The following is a 15,156-nucleotide window of genomic DNA, read 5'->3' on the forward strand; positions in this document are numbered from 1 at the left end:
GCCCCCCGCCGCCCGTTGACGGCTTGTCGGGGCCGGGAGGCCGCTCAAGGGTAGCGCTGTAGCGGGGGAAAGGAAAGATGGCGCTGCTGAGGACGACCCAGCGCGGCTCCTCGGAGGATTTCCAGTCAGCTGGAGAGCGGCTTTCCCCATGGCGGCTGAGCGCAGCCCGCGTTGGACGTCCCTGACAGCAAGCGAGGGGGCCGAGACCGCTTTCCCGCCCCCTCCCCGGCTAAAGCGGTGATGGGTACTTGCACAAACCCCTGTCCAAGCGACTCTTCAAGCAAGCCGGCACAACGTGAGGGCAGAAAAGCTTACCGAGCAGGGCGTTCACATTAACAGCAGAAGAAAGAAAAAAAAAAAGTGTGGGTTTTTTGCTCCAAGAAGAGGCACAGTGGAACATTGATAATAGGAGCAATATAAGGTTACAAATCTTTCAGACGTAGCAAATTTACTTAGAGCTCTAGAAGACTGCAGTGAAGTGGGAGGAAAGAGCTGTGACAACACTGCAACAGGTACTTTCAGTATTGGCTCCCTCAAGTCGAGATTTTACATGGCCTCAGACTTCCACCTCCTTTTTCTCATAAAATTAGAGAGGCATATAAAACCTGAACAAACGTCTCATAAAAAAAAAAGTACTCTGGCTTCTCATAAAGCAATGCTAGCACTGTTGCTGTAGATTTTGTTTATAAAAATTGAGTATGTTCATCTGCAAAGGAACAGAAGGGTCAGCTCCAAAGAAACAACCTGATGTATGGTTTCCAAACCACGCTGCAGCTTTCCTGCATGACCTTGCTAGCTTAATCTCTTCATTCACAGCCCAAACCCAGGAATTAAAGCAGTAAGTTCTTAAATGGCTCAGTGGAAGGAGCGAAAGGCAATCAGTGGCCTGAGCTACTCCTTTAGGGGTAGCCAGCCACCCTACTTCATGCTCTGTTTCCACTGAACCCTGGTACAGAAGGGCCTAGATCACCTCCATAAATTGGAGATGTTTCACACAATGGCATGGTTGCACTTTGTCTAGCTGTTCCTCCAGCTGAAGCTGTACAGCAGGTGGAAAACAGCTGTGCAATCCACTGAATCTCATTTCACAATATAGAGAAGTGCTCAGACTTTGAAGACTCTCGCAATTGCAAGAGTGACTAGCCCACATACCTTCCAAAGGTTGTGACAGCACAAACCAGAAGAGTATCTAAGAACTTTTGAGACTAGCTTCCCTGTATGCCTGCTCAGCTGTGAGCAGATTAGAAAGCAGTTGGCTTGCTTTTCTTTGGATACAAATTACTTTACTCCCTCACACAGCTCAACATGAAATTGAAAATGCTCATTTCAGCAGCCATTCCATGACCTTAGCTTATGGTTTGTAGCATCTTTGGGGTGGGGTTTAGGGTTTTTTTTGGTGGTGGTGGTTTTTGTTGTTTATTCTTAAAGCATAGTTTATTAAATGAATGTTCCATTTGGATTTGTGTAATTTTTACTTCTTTTATGAGCCAGGTCAGAATCTTGGTCAGGCAGGTAATTTGCTGTCTTGGAATACACTTAAGTGAGAAGGTGAAATATGCTTAAACTGAAAATCTTGCAAATTCCTTTGAAGAAGTAATGCTACCAGTAGTGTCACTTACCTTCCTGTTACTATGTAATTTTTTTTTTTCTTTTAACAGAAGAGTTGGGTCACTGTGCATACAAAGAAAGCAAACTACTAACTGCATGTAGGTGCATACACGTGATTCTGCACAGAAATGCAGCCAACCAATAGCATTCAAAGAAACCCCAGTTAACTGCAGGACTTTATTCAGTTTTTCCATTTCTGTCCTTATGTTTTCTTATTGTCTGTAATTATAAACTGTAAAATTAGAGGTGGAAAGAATACATAAAGCACCTTGAGATGCTAAAGAGTTAATTAGCTTAACAACATATATACAGTTCATACACCAAATCACATAAGAGTAAAGTGTGACTGACACAAAAACATGCTGCTGCTCCTGGTATGCAGCATAGAGTGCAAGAGTGAACCACAGACAAGAATAGGGATACCAGAGTTTTGTTTTGGCTCCTGGCTTTCACACACCTAATTCAGCACACCATAAGAATCCACCCTAGATATGTGTTTAAAACATTACTGAACATGGTCAACATGCCTTTATATTTCTGATCCAAATCCTTTTCAGCTGACAACCTTTCGTTTCAATACAACATAAAAATGCCAGTCCTTCCATTCATCTACCATATAAAGAAAAAGTACACAATATAACCACAGGTGATTTTTTCACCTGTGAGAGCACAGGGGCGCACAGTTTGAGAAATACTGGTCCAAGGAGAGAAACAGTAGCTGATCTTTTTGTCACTCTGGAAAAAAAAATCTCTGCTACCAGCTTCAAAAAGGGATGGCTGGGACCCATACTGTTTGGCAGCAGAACTCTGTGCAGAAATGTAGCTGTTGGAACAGTTACTGTGTATTTTTAAGACTGAGTAACCCACATTCAATATATTGACTAACTGAAATGCAGGTCCCATTTCAGTTCAACTCCCAGCCATCTTTTAGCAAGATTGGCAAAAAAGACTATCATCGTAGGAGATTGAATTACCCCATCTGCCTTTGCATGTTGTAGAATTCAGTCAAAGTTAGTATCTTCTCACCTTTAAAAGTTCATACTATAAAATCATTATACATTAATAGTAGAAAGCCTTGTTCTGTTTCTGCCCGCATCTGTCAATGAGTAATGCTTTCAGGACAATCAAACAATGCGGTGTATTTTCCTTAAATTCACTCAAACACTAAAAGCATTTAAACACTGTAGTGCTGCTTGAGAGATCTTGTAGGATATTATCTCTCAAGAAGCAGATTTACAGAGAATTAAATTTTAATGCTACCAAAGAACAACTGCAAGCTGGCTTTTTTTTTTTTTTAAATGAATCTTTTTCAGCAAGTCATGTGGTAGCTTCCCAGTAAGAAGGAAACTGCATTTCAAGATGTTTACTGTACTTCCGTGTTTTCTTTGCCTTTTATTCCTTCTGCTGAAGACTGACTGGAGCAACACACACACAAAAAAACCTCAACCTAAAAACAATGCTGTAATTAAGTAAGTATTCTGAGAACATGCTGTTTCCTTGTTCAAGGCTTATAATTAAGTTAAATCATGTCCCAGTTTTAGGGTTTGTTTTCTGTTTGTTTGAGGGTATTTTTAAAAAAATGACATTTTTACTGTTTAAAGATACTAAAGTCTTAAAGGCTGTGGTTTTATCTTTTAAAATCTTACACAAAACAAGATCTTTTGTGTGGCTTTCTTTTACGGTGTACCATATGCAATTTCCTTCTGAAATGCCACAAATTTAGGAGGTTACTACAATTCTTACTTTACGATACTGCAAGTGGATATTCTTTATCAACTAAGACAAAAAGCTGAAGGCAAAACCATGCCTTTGGCTCTATTAGAATAAATTCAGAGTAGTTCCATTGAAGCTGCCCAAATTCTGCCGTGTTAATCCAGAAGTCTTTTGTTTCCAATTGCTATGCAATCTCTATCATCACAACAGGCTGCTGCTGTTTTCTCTTTCAAATTCATGTTCAATGAGTTCATGCAAAGGTTTTAAACAAACAGGTTCTCACAGATTTGGCTGCAGTACTTTTAAGATATTACTGCCCCCACCTGTCCACCCTGTACCATTCTTCTGCTGAAGGTTACCACCTCTAAAGCAAAACCGGACTTATGTTCACACCAGTCCGTATCGGGGCTTGCTACCTCTTGGTAACCGTACACCACTGCGGATACCACCACCACAGACCATTTGTCAAAGATGCAAAACAACTAAAGGATCATCTACTTTGGGGAGTTTTGCATAGATGCAGCAATATCGATGCAGACATGTTGGACAAATACTGGTGTAAAACTGGACTGGTGTTCGCATGACTAAATACCTTCAGACAGTACAGCACATCTGTATGAAAGCCCTACACCTTCGCAACATAATGCCTGTCCTCTGTTTCATGACTGCCTCTGCAAAACATAGAACTGCTATGCAAAATAGTTACTCTCTGGGCTGGCGTAAAGGCAGTACAGTGCAGGGAGCCCTCCAGCTATAGATTTGTAAAGGACAGACAGAAAGAACATGTTTCAGGCATTATTCTATATTTATCTTGAATTCCATCCAAAAAGGATGTTAAAAATAAAGTGAGGAAATAAATTAACATTGCTTTTAGATGAGGACATTTAATACATCACTAGAAGAGAACGTTGTACTAGGTTATCACGAGCAAAATACAAATGACAATCTAAGTGGTAGGCCTAAAGTTTCTTTCAGAATTATTGTAAAGTCTGCAGGTCATTGCAAGGGGATTTCCTTAGCAAACAGAATTACTCAACACTAACAATCACAAGTAATTAAAAATAATTATGTGGAAGGGAAGCAACTGCTCCAGGCAAATACTACATGGAGGGGAAAAAGCAAAAATAGGTAATAATAATTTTAAAATTGCATAAGCAGAAAGGCAGGTGATACCTTGAGTATACCCTTAAACTTCATCAGGTATGCTGGGGCAAAAGCCTGTATTTATACCTCTACATAACATCTTGTTTTGAGATGAGCTCAAACCACAGGATTTAGGTTTCAGGTCACCACCTTCCATAGCACAGACACAAAAAGCATAAGGATCTTAAAAGCCAGCATGACCAGATTCCTAAAGACAAGTTCTTTAGAAGGTGGAATTCCCATAGCTTTTATTCTCTTCAATTTATAAACAATTTTGAAACAATCCTAATCTATTTATAAGATTATGTAACACTGACCATTGTTATTTACCCTTTGTCTCATGAGCAGCAAAGCCACTGTCTTACGACTAGGTATGGTGCTGTCCAAGCTCCCCATGAACTCTCATTAAAACTTACTTAAAATTTATCTAGAATCAAAACTGATTTTCTGGCACTTACAGGAAAGCAGTAGTACATATGGAGACATTACGAAACAGCTTGCTTAGCCTTTCTTAAAGGTCTAAAACTAGACAGTCACCTGTGACCACAATACAATGTATGACTTGGCCCTAAATGCCTAAAATTAAATCCCTCAAAACGTGGGTATCACAGGTAACAAACTGTTTCTCCCATGACAGAAGTTTGAGAGGCTTCACTGAGTCTTACTAACACTGTGTACTTCTCTTGGCATTTTGCCAGCTGAGTGCAGGACATACCAAACAGATTACGCTAAGTATGAAACATATATCCAGCCTACTGTTTTAATGAATGTTTTCCATGCAGGTGAGTATTATGAGAATGTCAACAAAGATTTATAGCTGATAAATTGGATGAGTAAACTTAAATGGATTTGGAGTTGCCAAAACACCTGGGAGCTGCATTTCTTTTTCTAGCTCAGTCACTTCAGACAAACCACTGGGGCAGGTCAGGACCTCTGTTTCTCAAACCTTTAGTGGGGGTAATGCACCTGGCTTCAGCACTAGGACAAACTCTGTCCATTCATTTCTGCAAAAGTCACCCTAATGCAAGCACCAGGGAATATTCAAAATAACTTTACTGAAAACTGTGGGTACTCAAGAGACACTTTTTTCCCCTCTTGAAAGATTATTTCAGCACCTACAAGACTTGCCAGAATTCTTAATCAATGAAGCCCCCACTGAATCAACTCAAGCCCCACTTACGCAACAGCATAAGCCAAGAGCCTGCCTACATATGGGAAAATCCTCGCTTGTCCGAACAATTCCAGTGCAAGCCCCTTACTAACAGCACTACATCCTCATGCAGTCCAGGATGCTACATGCCACATCGCTCACTGCACTGGTACAAAAACTGGTACTTACTCTCAGGAGTAAGTTACAGAAATTGACTCATACACATTCATCAAGCAGACGTACTTTAATATGGGCTCTGTTTTTTTTTTTTCCAAATTACTTAGTACACAAACAGCACTAAAAAATACTACTTTATACACACCCATCTGTAAAAAAGGCATTACATGTTCAATTTGCATTGTAACAAAAAGGAAAGACTACTGCAGCAAAGAGAATAAGGAGTACGAAGGATCATAGCATATCTCAAGTTGGAAGGGACCCATAAGGATCATCGAGTCCAATCCCCTGCTCCTTGCAGGACTACCTAAAACTAAACCATATGACTAAGTGTCATCCAGACGCTCCCTGAACTCTGACAGGCTTGGTGCTGTGACCACTTCCCTGGGGAGCCTGTTCCAGTGACCAACCACCCTCTCAGTGAAGAACATTTTCCTAATGTCCAATCTGAACTTCTGATGCAGCTTCACTCCATTTCCTCGTGTCCTGTCGTACTCTTGTACTATCTGACTACAAATTTCTTGGTTTGGTACTAGTTAAAATTTTAGTATTTTGATACTTGCACTGGAAGCAGGGAAGGCAGGCAGTATTATGCCTCTAGCCAAAAAACTAAAGAGCCTTAGGAATTTGAAAAGAACCTTGTCTCTTCAGCTCAGTCCCTGGTGAAAGAAGAGCCCCAACCTCTTCAGCGAGTGGCTACGTTAAGATACTACTCACACTCGTTTACAGCTAAATTCTTAGCCCAGTGGATCCAAATAATCTGGTGCTCAAATTATTGCCTGTACCTTTGATAGCTGCTACAAGTGTCACAGATCCATGGAAGAGCTCTGTTTTTTCACCACTAGGGCTGCAGGTAGGCACAAAGGCAACGGCAGCCTGTAAGAAAGGATCTAAAAAACACAAGAGATCACTGCCTGGAATCCTCCAAGATTGTTTCAGCAAGTGTAAAGACCTTTAGCTAGTCTAAACTGGTATAGATCTACTGAAAGAAGGAAAGCTACACTATAACTTCAATTAACCCTTTGTATATAAATATTCAGCATGCATTTTGATGTCTATAGAATATTTCACAAAAGTGCCACAATGTTCTGAAGGTATTTAAAGTTTTAATTATTAGTGAGTTAAAGAGTGAGCAGCCACCTAAGTTTTTGGTACTTTTACATACTAGAAAAATAAACAGCATTCAGCAAATAATCATTTCCAAAGGTATGGCTCTTCACCACAGGAAGCTGTCATGACTCCAAAAGGTTATTAAGCACTTACAAAGTTTAAGATGCAAAATCATCTTGAAAACTTACCTGTCAATAAAGGTTCTATTATGTTGATTCTCTCAGCATTTTTTGAATACTGTTTATCAGCAGTGGTCATATTGACAAATAGTTTTAAAGGCCTGGAACTATGCCCTGAGGAATTTCAATCACACCAAAAAAATACTTAAAACTATTTTAAAAAAAATTAGGCAATTTAGTCTAATGATGTAGTTCAATATGCCTAGCAAGTTGACAAATAACAATTTTTCCTCAATATTCACTTTGGAGTCCTCCATACCTGGTCACAACCATGAAGGTTTACTTGGAGGACAGAAGGGTACAACTAAGCTTTCTTCTCCCATCTCCTGCTTTGACAGTTAACAGCGGACAGCTTAATGCTGACATGAGAAAGCCACTGCATGACTGGAAAGAGTCACTCATTGTTTAGTGAACATCTTGGTGGCAATTTTAACTTGGAGATTTTTCAAGACCTCTTCTGTTTTGTTGTGTTCTCTTAGTACCAAGGATGCTGATCCACTGTTTATCCTTCCAGCTTCCCGGCAATGACCCATAATCTTGTAACCACAAACTATGATTGCTGCTACTTCCTCCTAGCACAACTCTTCTAGAAGAGCTTATCAGTTAGCTGCAGCTGGCTCAGAAGGTACAGCTGGCTGCCCTCTCCACTGTCCACACCCTAAATTATTCATGATGTATGTGTCAGCATATGCTACATGGTAACTTCTCTTTAAAAATTCAGTGAGATTGACAACATTGTGCTCTTCCCCTTCACTCTTTGTCCTCGCATATCTGCACTCTAGATTCCTAATCCTAATATGTGGCGGTTGTTTCACCTACACTCATCTAACCTAAAAACTTAAGAAAGTTTCTTAACCCATTTTTTAAAGTATTTTTACAAGCTCTCCTCCCAGTTAGAACCACTGCAGCAGTTAACGGAGTAAAAAGATTCTAAGTTGCCCCTTTCTCCATGCTTTGCACCTCAAGAGGCATTACTTGCCCTAGCAATTGCATAAAATACTGGTTCATGCTGCTTCGTTTAGAAGCACCGAGTCCCCAGGCACTGCCTAGCTAAGTTACATGAGAAATTCCCCATCAGATCAGGGAAGACAGCAAAAAGCAGCGCTATCTAGCAGGGTAGGCGTATGTGCGAGAAACGGGCAAAATGAAGTTCAGTTCTCTAAAGGGTGGAGACAAACATTGCAGGGTGGCTGTGGGAAGGAAAACAAGGTTAGGAGGGCTGATTGGTCAACTACAACCTATTTCTGTATTGGGTCTCCTGCCCTGTGAAGCAGAGATGTTCTAGCTTCAGTTAAGCAGCAAATGGCAACTTCTCTTTTAATCTTCCTCTTTTTTTCTCCCACCCCCCCACAAAGCACAGCATAATGCATGTGTGGCCAGTAAGATGCCACATCAGCCACGTTAAAAAAAAAAAAAAAAAAGCAAGCTGTTTCAAGGAGTTAGTTTCACATCCAGAAGTTTTACGGTAATTGGTCCATGGCTTTCCACAAGCCTGTCTTTTCATGTTTTCATTCTGAAAAGTTGGGAGTATTTTTCTACATCAGTCGTACCAGTATCAGAAAGAATATTATGTGCAAAAATATGCTTCAGGGTTACCTGCATTTTCTTAAGGCTTGAGTTTTCTCATCTCATTTATGGTTAATCCAAACAGAATGCATTTTTACTTCTTTCCCAATTTATAAATAAAAAGTTAAGGCTATGAAAATTCACATCCTTTGCACTGAAACAGTAATTCTGAGTGTGAAGTGCAGCACATATGAAGCAGGAGTGGAAAAAAGCCTAGCTAAATTAAGTAACAGCCACCTACCTACCTCCGCTCTAATTCAATTGCTTGTGATTGTGTGATGATACCTTGAAGTGCAGCTTTCAATGAATTTGGAATGGATTCTCAGGAAACTTAAATCATTACGTAAACAAGACCTGATATCCTCATGCAATACAACTCAAACTGTAAAAACGTTAAGAGCAGTTAGTACAGCCAACAACAGAAAAAGGGGGTCACGATTCATTTACACAGGAAAGTTCTACCTCTTATGCTGGTTAGACTCACTATCTGCACTTGTCCCATGGCAGCTTGTTACTGAGCTTAGAACTCATGCCCAAGCAAACCATGAACTCCCAAACCAAAGGATTTTTACACTACAAAAATTGGGATCAAAGGAGGCTTACACTAGTATACCTTATATGTGCTTAACTGCACACTTTGGCTTACACATTTCAGTTAACTTCTCTTTGTAAACAAACCACGAGAAACTTTGTCCTGCTTTTTATAGCACTACTACTTACCAATGTGAAACTTCCATCTTCTGAGTATTATGAAAAACGCTTCATTATTTCTGCAAAGCTAACTGTATTAAGCACCCCAACTATATAGAAATGATTGTATCCCAAAGATTTTATAGCATTACTACTACATAAAAAAAACATAATAGGTTGCAAAATAAGCTTATGCAAAGCCACGTTCATTCTCTTTTGGGGGGCTTGTATTTATTTCTACTACACTTAACAGGAGACTTGCAGAATCACACAGTGGCTTAATACACACTAATGGCACGCTGCCTTTATAAGCTTATGGGGTAAGATTTTCTACTCATTATAGCATCACCAAAGCAAGAAAGCCTTCTCCAAACATCATGCATCTCACTTGCATCTATATTAATTGAGCTGGCTAATGTATTTCTATATGGTTTGTCCTCTGGCCTTTCAAAAGAAATCCCAAACCTCTCAGAGGTCAGCACTGTGGGTTCTAATAAAAGTTTCATGAAACTTTAGGGAATGAAATCCTCACTGGGCTTCACAGCAAGGAGAAAAACTGAAGAAAGGGTGGAGTGGAAGAACACAGGTATACAAAAGCTGAGCAAAACACACAAACAAACAAACGGTAAAATTTGTACTTCCAAGCTTGTCAAGGCACATATGTCAATTAGACCAGACAGGTATGCTTAAGAGGTGCAAGACTTTAAGGGACTTCTCACAGACACAGAGATTGAACAACATGCAGTCCCAATTCAATTGGGACTTGAATGAATGGAATAAAGTCAATTCTCCAGCCAGCACTAATCCATTCTATAAAAGGATGTGTCAGTGCCATGTTCCATAAGTTGTCTTGTTCTCCACTAAGTTTGTTACCTGAGAACTCCTACAGTCGCTAACAGTGATACTTTCCTCAATGTTCTTCTGAGTACAGATACAAAATCTAGTATCTTATGAAGAGATCTGGATCTCTTACTCCAGTAAGAATATTCCAAACCTTGCAACAGGAAAAAGAATAAAATAATGGTCATATTGAATAGATCCTTCAATTTCTAAGATATCTGTGAATTAATAAGGTTTTCTGCATTCACTGTCAAAGCAGGATTAATACCATGGCAAAGAATCTGTAAACCTTGTTTTAGCAAGAGTATCCTTCCCCAAAGAATAGCTTCATACTGAACAGTGGTCTTTGCCAGAGCTATGACACATCTTCGCTATTTACCTTCACAAATTTGGCAGGAGGAAGGGGTTATAGACTCACACTAAGCTCTGTACATAGGGTTGCAAACTGCAGTTCCTCGCTTAGATGCCAAGAGGATCTGAGTTGCATGTTCAGTAAAAAGTTGTGATCCAGAAAATTCCCTTTAAAAAAAAGAAAAAAAGACAGGACTCTGACTATATGAACACGGTTTCTTTTTAGACTTGCATCAAATACTGTGAGGTAAGAAGCGCTGAGGCTTACCTGGCCAGAGTGGTAAAAAAACCAGGCTTGGTTTAGAAACAAGCATAGGCTTCTCTTTTCCTCAGCCCAGATGAAACTATCGTATTCAGTGCTTATCAATGTTTTCCAAGATAAGAACATCAGCAGTTAGGCAGCTCTTCAAGAACACAGGAAATAGCTTAATTTGTGCATTCCCTCTAATGAATCATGACATCATATCTCAGAGACTAAACTTGAGTCAAAATTCCCATCCCAGATGAAGGTAAAGGCATTTCCAAATTCTGTCTCCACAACCCTAGTATGCCAAAGCAGCTGGAGCAAAACCAGCCACCCAGCTCTCCAGCTAGCATTCCTCCCATGGGGACAAAGTAGTATCACCATCTTCTAAGTGCATAAGATCATACTCGGCACATGTTAAAGTCTGCGATGGGACAACATACAGTTAATAGGAAGATGAATGAAGTTGAGGCAAAAGCCAGACTACCTAGATGATTTGCAAAGCCTACGATTGTTAAGTACAGAGCCTGAGTATTTCTGCTTGAAGCTCCTGAAGGGGAACCAATCTCAACAGCAGTCCTTTAAAGAGAGCCGCCTACTCTCCCAGAGTCAATCAAGTACAACTCCAGATCAAAGATTAGTTAAAAGCTGTTGAAAAACAACATGTTCTGATCAACATTGTATGTCTCCTGATGAAGCTTCCTCCCCTCACAAACTAAAAACCTTCACCGTTTGAAGAAGATACTGAATTCTCACCAACATTTCCAATGGACAGACAAAAAAAAAAAGTTATTTTGGGCAAACAGGGATGTTTACCAGACATCCTTAAAAAAATTCTCAAGTATTACTTTACACAGAGCTGTCCTATCAAATTCACTGTTTCATTTCTGGCACCTATTACTGTAAAGATTACGCTTGTCACCTCTTCTAACCTGAGACAGACAGTGGCTCTAGAAATAGTTACAGCAGTTACTGCTGCTCACCTGGAAGCTACTAAACTCTTTTGCCCACAACTGATTCACATTAAACAAACCACGTCACCTCACCACAGTACAAAAAAAGCTGACAACTTTGAACTACACTGCAGAAGACTGAGTGCTTGCTTCTAAATTACATAGGAGACCAAAGTTACTGCAGCATTAACTAAGGAGAATGGTAAGTCACAATTAATGGGCGCTGGCTAAACAAACATTGACTTATGTTCTATACACACCTGAAAAAAATCTGTCTACACTCCGAATTGCTCTTCCTAAGGCTACATCTGAACTGCTATTCTTTGGCAGGCTAACCTGGACACTTAAAATTACAATTTCTCAGCTACCTTATTCCAGATTATTTTGAAGCCAGTTGGTTTTACACTAGACTGCATGAATTGACAGCAATGCATTTTCACTTCACAATAACATGGGCAGCCGGTCTTTACCTTCCGTACCTTCTCTTTACATCGTGTTTACCCAGTTTTGTTGCCTGCGTTACCATGCTTTCTCTGCATTGGTCCTGCACTGTTGCCAATATATAAGCCCTCAGTCTTATACTGAAAATATTTTAGCCGTAATTCCAACTATCCTTTAAATATGCCACAATTGCCTATCGAGATCTGAATCCAACAGTTCTCCAATTTATGCCCATTTTATATTTATATTGAAGGCACCAGGATAAAACAGCATCCATACAATGTCACCGAGAACTGAACAGCGTAAAGCAAATTATTCCTATGAGTAGCAGTTTTTTGGTTTTCAGGCTTGAAGGAATTAGTGTAGTCTGTGTTCTAGTGAAATAAACTTTATACCTTAAGATCCTTTATTGATCATGGATTATTTATCTCATCCCATTGTTCTAGTGCTAATTTGTTTCATTTAACTCTCTAACAGAGATGGTTGTCTTAGCTGAGTTTTCTTGTATAAAACTACACAAAAAACAGGGAAAGAAACTGAATTTAGATTTTTTTGGACACCTATAAACACAGCAAGAAATCTTCAGCTGAATTCCACCTTCTACTAAGCTTTAAGTTTTATTAGGGACTTGCAGACTGAAGATTAATTCTCAATCACTAGCCACATCTGATGGACCTACGGTATCTGCTTCAGATGATAATGCCTGTAAAATACTATTTTTTTTATAGCAGTGAAGTATTTGAAATAAAAGGGCTAGAGAAAACAATTGAGGGGAAGCTGCAGAAAAGAATACAGTAAGAGAGATATTTAGAACATTTCTGGCTGTGAATGTTTAAACCATTAAGTTATCTGTTAATTAATGCTAATTCCTTTTTGTGTAAGCAATCATCAAATCTAACAGGACTGGTATAGTACATCTGCACACCTATATAGTAACTAGTTGTCTTTTAATCATTTGCCAGACTGTAGTTCCATGCCTCCATAGCAATCATCATTTTTTTCCCCTCCATGTTTCACAGTAATCAAAGATCTACTACATACTTTTTAGACTATCTGTGGTTTTGGTAGGCAGATTACTCATTGAGGTAATCACTATTTAAACTTTTGTTTCGGTAAAAGTTCTTAAATTCTTTCATCATCTCCTTATTAGCTCATGTTAACCAGCTCCTCCCCCCCCACCCCCCGCCTGAACAGCAAGCCCAAATATAACTTCTGCAGGAAGCCTGCACGAGACACTACTGAGACTGCTTCAAGGACAAAACACCTGCCATTTCCCACTTCACAAAGATAAGATTTTAAGTCTCAGCATGACCTCCAGCACGCATATAACGTCTACAATTTACCCATCATTCTTTCATCAAAATACGTATTTTCTAATTACAGAACATCATCACAGAAGGACCATTACAGATGTACAAGAGAAATATATAGTGGTCCAAACAAGATTTCCATCTTCCATGTAATATTTTACTATCTTCTCCTTCCCTGACCCTCCCTCATCCACACCTCCTTGAATTTTATAAAGCCTGGTGGCCTTACATCTCAAAACATCTTTCTAGTTGATCACATAAATGATTTCAGTGGCTATGACTCCAAGACAAAGTAATAAGCATCAAGTTAACACAATTACCAAAAAGGTGAGCGCAACATGTTTGTAAGCTTAGAAATATAAACTTTTACCTCAGTTGTAATGCAACTGGCAGCTGTATTTTAAGTATATTCCATTTTCCAGCAAAAATCTTTGGTTAGCAAAGCAGAAATACTACACAAACTGCAACTTCATCAACAAATTTCAGAACATCATTTCAATGAGGCATGTGCTGTTAAAGAGAGCCCAGGTTTCTAAATTTCAAGCCAACTAGACTTTAAAATAAGTTCACTTTCATAGTTTAGAACCAGAACAAACCATGTCCAAACTACATATTCAAATTTTTATAAAAATTAAGGTTTAACATTTATTTTACATCTAGCTTTCCACATCCATGTGGGGACAAGGAATCAGAATGTACATAACTATAAGCAGTGCAAAAGTGGTGCCAGTGCGAAGTCACAGATGCACAATAAAGTGATAGTACAAGACTAGAGAAAATGAAGCTATGGATGTTAAGAATGGAGACCAAAAAAATCAAACAAGGAAAAATATGAAGGAAGAGGGCAGGAAAGAGGAGAGCCGGATGTTTAATAATGCCCTTGTTGCTGCAAAGATAAACTAATGGCACAAGACAATGTTTCTTGTAGAACAAAAATCCAATAGCAATGAGTCTTTATTCACGTTTAGTCACCTGACATGAGGAAAGTGTCTGTTGCATTAAAATAGTCATCAATGTAAATGGCAGCATGGCTGAACAAGTCCTTTTCAATGGTAACGAACATCCCACATAGTAAAGTCACTTCAACACAGCCTCATGACAATTCCCACATCAAAACAGTACTTTATTTTATATTTTTTTTGCCTCATCATTACTCCCACATTAAGATCTTTCAGCTGTCAAGTGTACAAGGTGAAGAAAAAGGTTCTCAGTCAGCAAACACAGGTGCATCAGGAAGTATCTCCACAATACACCACTTCAGATCTGCTGGGTCCCAAGTCCATCCTTGAACGCTGGGCTCCCAGCACCAAGTGTAGCATACTACTAAGGCTACACTACTATGTTAGCTTATTAATTCTGCATACATCAGGCCGAACAATGTGTCAACCTGCAACAGACTGAGCATTATAACTGAAAATGGCAAAAGATTCACTCTATTGAACTTTACATCATTATTTGATGTTAAACAATGAGGCAAATCCCAACAGTATATACAAAAACCAGCTTTGCTTTTACAAAAGATTTTGTTTCCCATATTGATTAATCCAGGCAGCTAACTCATTGGTTTATGCAACTTTATTGAAGAAAATAAATCAATTACTAGTAGAGCTATTAGTTGATCACTCATCCATTGACAACTTGCATCATTTATTCAGTGCTATATTAAACAGTGTTTTGGAAG

The 15,156-nt window shown here is 39.2% G+C and overlaps 1 protein-coding gene across 1 annotated transcript in view; it reads right to left on the reverse strand.

Moving 5' to 3' along the window:
- MANBA (mannosidase beta) overlaps positions 1-8,516 on the reverse strand; it is a 57,313-nt gene extending 48,797 nt beyond the window's left edge. Inside the window, exon 1 of the mRNA XM_009273556.2 lies at positions 7,090-8,516. The gene's annotated coding sequence lies outside the window, so the exon portion shown is untranslated. The remainder of the gene's footprint in view (positions 1-7,089) is intronic.
- Between the last annotated feature and the right edge of the window lie 6,640 nt (positions 8,517-15,156).

Source organism: Aptenodytes forsteri, unplaced genomic scaffold (genome assembly GCF_000699145.1).
Source record: "Aptenodytes forsteri isolate BGI_AS27 unplaced genomic scaffold, ASM69914v1 Scaffold93, whole genome shotgun sequence".
Taxonomy (NCBI): Eukaryota; Metazoa; Chordata; class Aves; order Sphenisciformes; family Spheniscidae; genus Aptenodytes; species Aptenodytes forsteri.